This window comes from Colossoma macropomum, unplaced genomic scaffold, assembly GCF_904425465.1.
Source record: "Colossoma macropomum unplaced genomic scaffold, Colossoma_macropomum, whole genome shotgun sequence".
Taxonomy (NCBI): domain Eukaryota; kingdom Metazoa; phylum Chordata; class Actinopteri; order Characiformes; family Serrasalmidae; genus Colossoma; species Colossoma macropomum.
The window spans coordinates 26,926,956-26,938,455 of NW_023494802.1; the positions used below are offsets into that span (position 1 = coordinate 26,926,956).

General features: G+C 39.0%; 1 long non-coding RNA gene across 1 annotated transcript; it reads left to right on the top strand.

Moving 5' to 3' along the window:
- Positions 1–6,277: 6,277 nt before the first annotated feature.
- On the top strand, positions 6,278–10,331 carry LOC118822048. The gene is made up of 2 exons (XR_005008397.1): positions 6,278–6,448; positions 7,975–10,331. It is a non-coding gene; the product is annotated as an uncharacterized LOC118822048 (long non-coding RNA).
- The last annotated feature ends 1,169 nt before the right edge of the window (positions 10,332–11,500 follow it).

The following is an 11,500-nucleotide window of genomic DNA, read 5'->3' on the forward strand; positions in this document are numbered from 1 at the left end:
CATGTTGACATAATTCTTATCTCTGCACTCCGGAAAAGGCCAAACATCTGACCTTATTCGGCAAAGCAGGAAAGCGTCTTGGGGGAGTTTCCGCTACTAAAGGTCAAATGCCACCTCGGGGTGAATAATCGCGGTCAGCATGACTGCAGGCTGGACAGCACCATGAGTCTCTCCTGAAGCCCCAGTTCAATTTGGCACTGACACATAAGTAAGAATATTGCTACTGTAGCGACATTTTGTTTTACTGAAAAACTACTTGAGTAAGTTACTTTAAGATAATGTTCTTCACACACAAAAAAAGTTCAGTGCTCAAAGTTTCCGTAGATTTATCAGCTACATAAGCTAATCCACTACCTTACCTTGAAGCTTAGCTATCTAAATTAGACACTCAATAGAACAAACAACAGTTTTAGGTTTAATGAAGTGCTTTTGTTTTGTTATTCTAAAACAACAAAACAAACAGGTTTTCTCTTTAACTTGAACACTTTATTACAAATAAACTCAGTGTAAAATAATTACTAATGCTTTTCTTTACACAGTATATAGTAGCTCATTAGCTAGGATAACTTAGCCGGTCAGCTATTTGCTTCCTGTGGTTGGAAGTTTTTTTTTTTTTTGTACCAGTTATGAAACCTTAAAATAGCAAACTTGAAAATAAACTTATATAAAAGTAAAAGTACTCCTGTGTGTAACAAGTATTTATTATTTTTTGCAATAATTTCTACCTCTAATTCAAAGGCTGCTTCCAAAAATCATTATACTGATTCTATTCATACTGCACTACTGAATGCACTAGTATTGGTGGTGTACTACTGTCACTTACTATTTAGTACAGTAGGATTTTGGACTTTGCCTCCTACCTTAGGAATGGAAATGCGGAAATGGCCACATTACTGATTAACTGGACACCAGCTACCTGCTGTCTTCCATTTGGTCGTCAAATATGCTACAGATGGAGCACATCTTTCTGCAGAGGTGCTATTTTGGTAACAAACATCTGGGACTCTCCATGGGGCGACGCTTGCAATTAATTTTACTGTAATCAGCAAAAGTGTTTAATCAATTAGAAACATTCCTCATGACTATAACAGACTAAATGGCTCCAGCAGTAATTACTGCATAAGTGCTGTGTCACGCGTTCCTCTCTAAATTATACAGCTATTTGCTAATGTGGGTTATTTCAGGAGACAAAAATAATCATCACAATTGCAGCTGCAGTAATTGCAGTTGCAATATAAATGGCAACCTGGCATAGCAAGGTTTTTTCCTCTGAAGTGGTCCAAAAATCGAAGAGTCGTGTTTCACATCATACTTCTAAGTGCAACAGGACTATTACAAGGTTGTGTAAAGTAGTAAAGGGTTGACTTGAAATCAATGCAGTGCCAGCACTCAGTGATAAAGGTGTCAGTACCACTTCAATCAAGCACTATACATATATATATATATATATATATATATATATATATACACACGTGTGTGTGTGTGTGTGTGTGTGTATGTGTGTGTGTATAGATTAAATAGGCTAGTTTCTGACATTGTCTGACATACTATTATTTATTTATATAAAAACAGACAATTTAACACACAAATTTTAGACTTCAATATTTGTTTTAAGCTGTGTATGTTATTTGATAGGATATAAGCAAATTGAGTTTTAATTACACTGAAATATATTTTGTAGTTAAAATATAAAAAAATGTATGTAAATCTTAAAAAATATGTTTGTTGTCTCACAGGATGAGGGCTTGGATTTAGGGTTAACTATCTGGTGGGCCAAATTAAGCATCTTCATGGGCCAATTTTGGGCAATGCTGCCCTAGCCACTCATAAGCAGGGGCAATTTCATGCATGGGCTTACCTGAGTAATTCAGGGTCTCTTTTTTAATGAGATTTGTTAATTTCCCCTCCACCCACTAACACACAAACACCACTGGTGGCTGTATTGCATGTATGTGTCTTGGAAATTAGAAACCAGGTACTACGTACAAGGGTAAAGCTTAAAAAATAAAATTACATTACATTAAAACTGACATTAAAAACATTTCAAACAAGAAAAGAAGTAAAAATGAATGGAGAATGGTAAGTTGCATCTACGTATTCTTCAATCATCTTTCCACGCTTACTAAAACCTGTGTTACTTGTCCACATCAGTTGAGAGGGAACTCATTTGTGTCATGTTGAGTTATACTGATAGCTACACTCATAGGGCCCATGACCACCTGTAGCACCAGGGCCCACAAGCATGTTAAAGCACCCCTGCTCATAAGGGCTAATTTTCTGAACACAGGACCATGAACGGCTGGATATTTTTGGCTAGTGAAATATTCTCAGACCAAAAGTGAGACTGAGGTGTGTAAAAATCCCAGCACCACTGCTACGCCTGATACACTCGAAGCAGCACAACACACACTAACACGCTTCTACCATGTCATGTTGTGGTTTGATGGTGGTGCCTTTCCACTGATGAGGGTGGCTGACAAATTGTGCAGTAACACACTGGCTACAGTAAGTCACTGTATGTATACAATGTGCATCTATGTGGTGTTTTTGATGAAATGGTGAGTCAGTCTAGATACAAGGTAGGTCTAACAAAGTATATACAGCGATTCCATAAATGGTCAGTGAGTGTCTTTAAAAGGAGCTTTAACAGGGACAACAAGAATAGGTGCGACATGAATGCACTTCTCTAGAGGATCCATCTGTGACATCCCACAATCTGGAAGTCAGCTCTGTGTACAAAACAACACCCATATCTCTGCACATGTGCATTCGTACACAAAAACACAAGCAAGCTTCAGACTGCCAATTGACGCATTTTGGAGAGGCATGAGCACAGTTCTGTCCTTCTTTGCCATAAGACTTTCTCCAAGGTATGTTCTCCTCCGTTGATGACCTCAGCATGCAAGGAGGGGTCAATAACGAGCCTTGGCTGCACACATGCTCTCATTCAAGCCAATCTGCAATCCGTCAATCCTCGTACACACTTCAAGGCTGCTTGTGACACCTGTTCTCCCTCCTCAGGACTTTTAATTTTACGGTGCGTAACATATGACGCGGCTTATTTTATTAGACACCTGCATACACGCATACTCATACTCAACTTATAAATGAAGGTCCTTAAAAGGGTTATTTGGCGTGATACCATAAAAAAACTACTTTTGGTTCCCTAAAGAACTTTTCAATGGGTGGTTCTTCAGGGATTTAAAATGAGATGAGCAAGTGTGAAGAATCACGTAATGTAAAGGGTTTTACCCAGAACCAAGCCAAGAACTATTTAGGAAATTTATTTGTGGGGCTTCTAAGTAATACAACCATATAAATCACAGGGGTCCAATCTTATCTGCAAAGGGCCAGTGTGGCTGCAGGTTTTTATTCCAACAAACTTAGGTGTGTGCTTGTTTGGAATGAAAACTTGTAGCCACACTGACCATTTGTGAGTAAGATTGGACACCCTAGTCTAAATATTGGCTCTGTCTTCAGGAGGCCATGAGTTTGCTTCCCATCAATCACATAGCCATCCATGGCCAGAAATCCAAGCATAATCTCTCTCACATAATTGGCTCCCCTCAGTGTGATGCTAGCCAATGTGGGTGTCTGTTAGCTGACTAATTGGCTGAATTAGCAAATAGTGTTCTCCTCCAAACGTGTTGAGCTGATGTTGCGTTAGCACTAGCAGCAACATGAAAAAAGATGCAGAGGGACTTCACATGTCTTGGAGGAAGCACTTCCTAGCTCTCAGCTTGGCAGCATGGTGTAAAGGGACTATATCAGGTAGAAAAAATTCTGTAAACACATGCTCAGGCATTTAAATTCTCAAAAGCCTCCTGCTTTTTTGGACAAATGAATATTTGGAAGTCATCGTTCATAAGGTTTTTATTTTTGTGAAATTGCAAATACTCACCTGCTTTAAAATTTCTGTATAATTCAGTCTTTAAGAATTAAACAGTCATTCTGACATGGTCCGCTGTAGAAAAACTCTGAGTTCGTTACAATGGTGGTGATAGGAACAAAGGGTTATGATGTCTACAATACAAATATAAAAAATGTTATTTATTATCCAAAACCACTAGTGAATCTAGTACATCTTCTAATGTATGTAATGTTGATAATGGCAAAATTGTGGTTCATCTGTAAAAAATATAGGTTTTATTTGGAAGACTGTGTTGCAGCATATTCGTAACAATTTTATGTAATAACTTCCTGTGAGGGAGCGTTTAGAGACATGCAACAATTCAAACGTCTGGTTTCTATCAGCGCTGCAACTGAGTTGATTCTAGGACAGAGCAACCAGTCTGAACGACTGTTCACATCTTAACTAATCATGCAGACATTTTGAAAAATCTGTGAAATTTCCCCTGAAGAGCTTTTTGAATGTGGATGCTCCCCTCATCTTCTTGAGGTTGGATGGAGCCTCTCATCTGTATGTCCATTCCAGTGGACCCATAACTCTGCACTAATAGATTACTGGTGCATCATTATGCTTTACAATGGTACAAGGGTCATGCTTGCTTTTAGTTTTCCCCACAGATGCAAAGCACCTGTTTTGTACATATTAAAATCACCAATGGGATTTTAGCATGTGTATGTATTGCATGGTTACACTCATGTCTAGGAGAATAGCAAGTTTGATATGCTTCAATTATTGTCTAATACAGTTAAGCAACTGTGAAAAACTGAAAGTAACTATAAAATACACTAAAAATTCACAGTAGAAACTGAAGTGGCCAACAGAAGTTTCCATTTCAAGTAATACAAATAATACTAAAATAGCACCTCTCTAATAACAGCATGACATAAAACACAAAAGAATGTCTAAAAAGGAACTAAACTGACATCATTAAGAAAGTTAAATGAATGTAAATAGATAGAGGGGTTTCACAGTGCTGAGCTTAAGGTGGGGGTGATATTCTCTACTACTTTTTGTCTAACTTTGTTAAGAACTATTGCCCAAAGGGCTAGTTTAAGACATTCTCAGCAAGGGAGGCTCCATTCAGATCCCCCTCTTTCAAAGCCAGAACGCCTGATGTCATTAAACTAACAGAGAGGAGAGCCAGGAGTGTGCGCATCAGCCGTGAGAGCCAGAGGAATCTGGAAAACATTGTCTCTCCCACTTTTCCACCATGATGCAATGTGCTTTCATTTCCTGTTCACTGCAGCACACTTAAGTCAAACGTCACCTTGGCTCAGCTCGGAACACCAGGCCTCCATTCCTCTTCATTCTGTTTATGTATTTCAACTCATTTATGTCTTCCAGACACTATCATCAGTTCTATCAGTTGTACATTATTATTCAGTTACAGACTCAATGTTCATGGCTCCTCAATAACGTCAGCTGTTAAGCACTCTAACATACAAATTGCTGTATATGGGTGTGTATATGAGAGTGTACTGGCTAACACCAGACAGAATAAATAGAGCATTTAATATTGTAACAGAGTGAACTGCTCACAGTCCACATGTGAGTGCCTTTGGCTCAGGTTAGTTACATGGAAGTAATACTGAAACAGGGTGAATGGCTTAAAGTGCTTTCTTTAGTAAATGTCTCTCCCTGCTGGCGAAAGAGTATAAAAACATTGTGAGCAGGGCGGTATTGGTAGGTGTGCCACCAAGGAGGATTTCTCAGTAAGCTGGATATCTTAGGCCCAAAATGAGGACTGCATAACATGAAAGTCCTTGACCTCTCCTTCTATTGGACAAACTTGGCTTTGGGCCTAAATTCTATGTATTATCTTAACTGTTTTGTGAAATAACCCTCAGGGGGGAGCTATTCAAACAATGTGCTTTCACTTTGAAAGAAGTGGAAGAACGAAATCTCATTAAAATAACGAATACACTGACGCCTACTGTGAATATGTGGAACTGTTACCTTTTACTACCCGTTTTAATAAAAAAATAAGATACTTAGAATCAAGGGACCTACTTGGTTTGTTTCATGCAGTCAGAACCTGAAAGGATACAAAGAACGTTTGGTCTAAATGTGGCTACGTCGCTGGAAATGGTTACCATAAATGCGAGTTAGAAGTAACAGTTAAACAGTAAGGTCTAATACTTATAGTTAAAACATATACGTCTAATATTTATAGTTAAATGCGTCTATAAGTTTATAGACGCAGACATATGCGTGCGTAAGTCCTAACGCAGCTCTGCTCATGGGAAATGAGTCAAAATGGCTCTGCGACACGTGATTGGGCAGAGTGTTTGTAAACACGCGTCGAAAGCATGTGATCGCGATGACGACAAAGGGCGACGGCCAATCAGAAAGCGGGGGTGTGTAAGGGGCGGGGTTCAAATGTGGCGCTGTGGAAATTTCTCTGCGCTCGGACAAGGTGGCTTTTTTTGTGGCGTTTCCAAATTGATAATTGAAGATCAAACCAGGTGCAGTCCGCAGAGTGACATCGCCACAGAATAAAAAGAGGCTCCGGAAGGGACAGCGAAAGCGGTGAGTCAGGTCAGTGAAGTCCTCTTCTGCGTGATGAAGTGAAGCCCTTGAAAAGGGTGTGTTTTTTTTCTCCACACCGTTTAGGAGGGAAACTGTCCACTACTAATGTCACAGGTTGGCGAAGTTTCGTCACACAGTGTAACCTGTATGTGTCTGTACTATTGCACAGAACTGTCCACGGGGCTTCTGTGAAACACATTAAGGCCTCTGTGCGCTGTTGGCCATTAGCAGGTCTGTCCTCAAGCAAATTTGCCGCATCCTAAGCAACAACGGCTCTGAGCCTTTTAAAGTGATGTTAGCTTTCAGCATCACGTGCTCGAGGACGAATGAGTGAAGCTCTGAGGTGATTTTTTTGGCTGCGTTAATGTTCTTGTTGGCGAGAAAAACAAACCAAGGTGGGCAATGCGGGGAGGGGGTTGTTGCTGCGACATAGGTAGGTGTGTGTGTGTGTGTGTGTGTGTAAGCGTGCGCGCGCGCCCGCGGTTACTAGCCTAGCCCTGATGTTACGCAGTTCATATTTACAACCCGCGCGCCGTCCTGAACCCATTTAATACTCTTGTTGCCTCGTATCTTCGTCAAAACTTAGACTAACCTCCCCTAAACGGGTTTACGAAGAGACAGACATGTGTAATCACTCACATTTCGTAGTTGCTATCTTTTCCTCGAATGAATTACTCAATACAGTAAACGCGGTTCGGTTGGAGATACTGCTCACCAGGCTGCCTCATGTTTCCTGTCTATGATGCTGTAGATTATAGTTTATGTAACCTATTTGTGCTGCTTTGTTTCTTTTTTCCCATGTATGATAGTTTACTCTTTAGTGATCTCTTCACAAAGCACTGCCTCCAGCGGCGCGCTAAATCCTTCTATTAGGGTCGTATTAGCAAAGTGCGCACCTTTTATTTCCCATGTAAACAAAACGCTCGTATATTTTGCTGCGGCGCTTGATGGCGCTGTTGGGCGCTGTTTAACCTCTGACACACATTCAGTGACGTCAGCTCTCATGTAATACTCTGGAAGAGAGCGGACTGTGCGCCAGCCTCAACTTGATGGAGCTGATTTTGTGTAGAGAGCTGGGAGTTGTACAAATGATTGGTATTGTAGACATTTACAATGGCCACACAGGCTAGTCTAATCAGTGTTGGAACAAATGCCTACAGGAGTCTGAAGTCTCATGTTTCAAAGTACTGGAACATCCTTTAGTTGTGTTTAGGAAAGTATCCATAGAGGAGAACTGTGTTGCCCACAGACTACCCCTAAATTCCAAATCTGAGCCCGAGGTATGTCAGTACGTGTTAGAGCAATGCTAGAATTAAAAAAATATATATGTAGATAAAATGCAGAACAACATGAATGGAAGAGTTAAAAAATGAAAGAGCATACAAATTGTTTCAGAGATTAAGGAAATAGTCCTGGAAAATGAAAAAATGCACAACCTTACTAATTTTGAAAATAAACAGAAACATGGACAGAAGTTGGATTGCTCCTCTGTTGTTTTTTGATGTAATAACAGTTTTGTATTTCTTGTTTTACAGTCAATCAAGAGTGGACAGTGCTCACAATCATATAGGGTAAGTCTAAATAAATAAAAGAAAAATGACCAGCAAAAGGCACATTTCCTATTGAATAAGGTAATGTGCTCATTTAAATATTAAAATGGCTGTAAACTATGAGCTTTTCATACCTACTCCTTCTGGGTGTGGCATTTTTCATGTCGCCTTTTTGGTCATCTTTGAGTTATCCAAAGTAAGGTAGAAAAATCACATAGTTCAGAATTAACCCACTTTAGTATACACTTTTGTGTAACTCAGCATTTCACACAGGTTTAACTACACATGCCCTAATGAAAGCTTTAAAAATTTCTGTATGGATTATTTTACAGAAATACGCTAGTATTTTTCAGTCTAACCTCTATGTTCCATCTGTAGCATATGGTAAGGTTATCACAGCCAATAATTTTAAATATTATCCCTGTACTTATTCCTGTATGTATGTCTGAAAAATGCTGGAGTATTCCTTTAAAGATATCAGGCTATGCTGTCAGTCCTGTTGCGCTCCCTTGGCCAAGAACGCCATTTCAAAGAATTTAATGTTCCATTGCTTTTCTGAATGACCAAGTCAGGGGCAGTTAAAGTGCGTCATTTGGGGCCTGTTCAGCGCAGTTCAGGCTTTGCTAGGCAGCTGAGGCCTGCCCGTCTGCGTAGCCAGGCCGCCAGGCTCCTCTGCAGCTTCAGGAAGTGGAGCTCACAGGAGAGATGACACAGCTAAAATTAACCAGCCCGTCGCCTGCTGCTGAATGACAGGGCATATAAATAGCAGACAGGAAGGACCTGTGTTAGCATGTATCATTAGATACTGTGCGCAGTACCAAAAACAGTACAGAGTGGAAAATGGCCCTGTTAGCAAACAGTGGAGAGAAGAAAAGAATTTAACATGCTGGTAGTGAGCATTTCGATAGCGGGCACTTAATAAAGGAAATAATGTTCTAAATGTGGAAGACATTCAGACCTTCGACCCGAGCACTGTAGATGTTTGTCATTTCAGAAGGAGGGTAAATTTCCTGCTTCCGAATAGCTTTGTTGGATTAAAGCTCTTTGAAGGCAGCCTCCATTGTTTAAACAAACAACTTAGTGTCTAAGGTATGTGTGTGGCTATGAATGTGAGACTTGGCTTCTTATGGAGATGTAAGCGCATGTAGATACCCAGCACATCTCCTTTTCTTCTACGCATTATTTTTCTGCTTGAACTTCTCCAGATCATTGGAACCATGCAATGCAGTCAGTACTCCATACATTGGACTTCCTTTGGTCTTCCTTTTGAGCTTTTTTTGGTCTCAGCTGAGCAAAGGGACGGACTGTATTGAAAACTGATACATGTCAATTATCCCTTCTCTTGATACATGTGCTGTAAGAGACAAGAATTACTACATTCAGCAGTTCTGAAGTTTTTGATCAGCGCATGCTAATTGGATTTTCAACTGTAATGGGGCCTTCATCCAGCACATTACTTCTCAGTAACATAATACAATATTTGGTGTGTCTCCGAATCCACCATACATCTGTTCTCAGCATTTATAGAATGGTGCTTGGACTCACTTTGGGAATTAATCCCATAACCTACTATGTTAAGCTTGTTCGAGCTTGCACTGTGGCATGCAGTATTCACTAAAACACTTCTTTTATGCTTGTTTGGATCCTGTTGGAATTTCCATGTAAGAAAGAGGAGCTGAGATGCTTTACCTCCCTGCATACAAGAACATACAAGACCCACACTACCATTCAAAAGTTTAGAATCACTTGTTATTTTAATAAAAGTTCAATGCAATAAGCGTAGATAGAAATGTACTCACTAAAACATAAACTAATGGATTATCATTAGTTAAAAGCTTTTGGGAATAACAGTAAGTTGGCAGTAGCAAATGTTATTAAATAATCAACTATAATTACTCCACTTTCATGAAATTACTATAAATACATATTTATTTTCTCACCACTTTTCAAATCTAAGGCATTTATGTTAATTTTAAGTTAATTCTTGATGCAGCTTTCTCAATTATTATCTACATTTCTCTATTTGCAACTTCTTACAAGTTGTTTAAAACATATAGATTATAAGCATCATATTACAGTAATTTTTATAAAACGGATGGTACTGAACCTGAAAGCTAATTGGCTGAGCTGCCTTTGAAGCCGTTGTAAAATATTCAATATATGCTCATCTATGACCAGTTCACACCAACAGCTAGATCTGCCTTAAGTTTATTAAACCGACTGGGAAAACAAATGTGTGGCACCATTACCTTGATGTTAACACAACACAGGAAACCACATAAAGGCAGAGGAAATTAGCATTATCTTTGTGGTGGTAATTTTGTGAGCAAAAGCTACTTATAGGTAAGGGCAGTAGCAGAAATTTTTCGCAGTGGTAATTGGGGGGCCAATCACCAGTTATTGTGGTGGTAATTTGGTAAGCAAAAACTACTAAAACAAAAGATTAAAAAGTTCTTGAAATGACTGATATACACAGTGATTGATGACTGAAAGATAGTTGTTTGTGTTTGTATTTTATGTCATCACCACTTTACGAACATCTATGAACACCTCTTACTTATGATAAAATTACTGTAATGTGTGGCTTCTCGTGGCTTATTACTTTAATACATGTAGCAGAAATGTTAATGAAAACAATGATTCCAAAGTTTGGAAAGGTGTTTTGGGATTATGTAGTAGGAAATGGTAATAGTTCACAAATTTTCCTCCTTGTTCATTATTTAAAAATATAATAATTGGATAAAAAGAATTCACCCACTAATCACCCCAATGTTTTACAGTAATGTTAATAATGTTAATCAATAGACCCTGAGTGCATTTGAGTTTCCAGCCTCACAGGGCCTGGTTGCTGTAGTCCAACAGATGTCCCTGCAACAGAGGTGCTAGTATTCTTATACAAAAAAGTGCTTAGGGCTCTCAAGGTTTCACAGAATTTCTCTTAATACTCAGCACTGACTATGCAAAGATGTGGCAGGCTTATGCAAAATGTGGCAAAGTATTTCTGCATTCAACACACCCATTAGGGTCTGGCTTCCCAAAAGTGTTGCAGCAGAAAGATTACAGTAAGGGTGAGTATCGATAAGTATCAAACATCTGCTTTAAAACTTTAGAAGTAGAGATCCTAGCATATGAAATTAATGCAACTGTGCTTTTGTGCAAAGAGGGTCTAGTTGGTATGGTTTTTATGGTCATAAGGACATTCTCTTAAAATAAAGACCTTTAAATGGTTCTTGGCTTGGACCTGGGGTTCCAGGAAGAACTTGAATTGGTATATAACCCTGCTACATTTTTATTTACAAAAATGGTTCTTAAAAAAAGGTTCCTTATGAAACCAAAGGTGCCTTTTCTTTGACATTGCCTATTTTCAGCACCTTTACTTTGAAAAATATAATTAGCCTTTCCACATAAATGGACATATTGAACAGTATACTTTACACAGTGGTGAACTGTCTACAGTTTTGGAGAAATCTGAAATAGGCATTACTTATATAGTGACTTTAGTCTTTTTAAA